The sequence below is a fragment of the Arachis hypogaea genome, chromosome 18, assembly GCF_003086295.3.
Source record: "Arachis hypogaea cultivar Tifrunner chromosome 18, arahy.Tifrunner.gnm2.J5K5, whole genome shotgun sequence".
NCBI classification, from domain to species: Eukaryota; Viridiplantae; Streptophyta; class Magnoliopsida; order Fabales; family Fabaceae; genus Arachis; species Arachis hypogaea.
This window is the reverse complement of record NC_092053.1, coordinates 131,456,584-131,458,282: the sequence shown is the minus strand read 5'-3', so window position 1 is coordinate 131,458,282 and position 1,699 is coordinate 131,456,584. Positions and strand designations below refer to the sequence as shown.

Below are 1,699 nucleotides of genomic sequence, written 5' to 3'. Positions count from 1 at the left end.
AAAACTCCCTGGGTCTCTTCTTTTTGTAGGCAACTCAGGTTGAATCAGGGCACTACATTCCTTGTTCATCACTATAGTCTGGTCTCCCTTGAGTGAGCTTTTCCTGGGAAGAAGTTCCTTCATATACTTGATGAATGCAGGCATTTGTTGTATCACCTTAATGAATGGTATGTTTACATGCAGAGATGCAAACAAGTCTAGGAACCTTGAGTATATTCTCTTCCCCACAGCACCATTGAGCAGTTGAGGGAAGGGTGCATAGAGCCTCAACAGCTCTTGTTGTGAAATTTCAGGTTCATGATGATCTTTTTCATCCTTCTTTGTTGAGGTATCTTCAGGTTGTTCTGACAGTGTGCTTTGCTTGTCTTCAGTCTCCTTATCACTTGTAGTGACCATCTTGCAGTCTTCCCATCTTACTTTCTTGGCTTCCCCTCTAGAGTTTTTCTCTGTGTCACTTGGGGAGCTATCAGTAGGTTTGGGAATCCTCTCAGATAGATTTCCCACTTGAAATTCCAGTTTCTTGATGGTTTCTCCCTGATTCTTGATATTTGCTCGCACCTCTTCTTTGAACACCTTGTTGTCTTGGATGTCTTTGCATATTCCTTCAAGTAAGGTTTCAATCTTAGAGAGTCTGTCATCAAATGATGGTAGATGGGGATTAGAGGTGGAAGGATGAGGAGTGTTATTTTGGTTTTGATATGGATGTGGAGAGGTGTTGTTATGGGGGTGTTGATATGTCCTCTGTGTGAATTGTTGGTGAGTTGCATTGTTGTTGGGGTTGTGACGTCTCTGATCTTGGGCTTGATCTTGTTGATTTCCCCACCCAAAGTTTGGGTGGTTCCTCCATCCAGGGTTGTAGGTCTTGGAGTATGGATCATAGTTTTGCCTAGGTGAATTCCCAATGTAGTTAGCTTGCTCCTGACTTTCCTCTGCCTCTTCATTCACTCCTTCTTGGGTTGTTGATGAAGTGGTGATTGCTGCTACTTGGTTTTTCTCCATCTTCTTGGTAAGGTCAGCTAGTTACTTAGTAATGAGCTTGTTCTGAGCCAGCAGAGCATCTACATTATTTAGCTCCATCACTCCTCTAGTGTTCCCTCTTTCAGAAGCATAGAAGTAGTCATTCTTAGCTACAGTCTCAATGACATCTATGGCTTCTTCAATGGTCTTTTTCTTATTCAAGGATCCTCCAGAGAAATAATCTACTGCCTTTTTTGTTTCATATGACAAGCCTTCATAGAAGATGTGCAGCTGCACCCATTCATTGAACATATCTGGTTGGCACCTCCTTGTTAAGTCCTTGAACCTCTCCCATGCTTCATATAGGGTCTCTCCATCTTGTTGCCTGAAAGTTTGGACCTCAGCTCTCAGCCAATTGATTCGTTGAGAGGGGTAGAATCTTGCCAAGAATTTGTTCACCACATCTTCCCAAGTTGTCAAGCTCTCCTTTGGGAAAGACTCCAGCCACTTGGCTGCTTTATCCTTGAGTGAGAATGGAAATAAGAGCAGTCTATAGGTGTCAGGATGAACACCATTAGACTTTACTGTGTCACATATCCTCAGGAAGGTGGTTAGATGTTGATTGGGGTGTTCTTGGACACCTCCTCCAAACGAACAGTTGTTCTGAACAAGGGTGATGAGTTGTGGTTTAAGTTCAAAGTTGTTGGCATGGATTGTTGTCTTTTGGATGCTACTTCCACAA

At 42.9% G+C, this 1,699-nt stretch overlaps 1 non-coding gene across 1 annotated transcript; it reads left to right on the top strand.

The window, feature by feature from the left end:
• The first annotated feature begins 1,268 nt into the window (after positions 1-1,268).
• LOC112774325 (small nucleolar RNA R71) lies at positions 1,269-1,371 on the top strand. The gene has a single exon (XR_003188819.1). It is a non-coding gene; the product is annotated as a small nucleolar RNA R71 (small nucleolar RNA).
• The last annotated feature ends 328 nt before the right edge of the window (positions 1,372-1,699 follow it).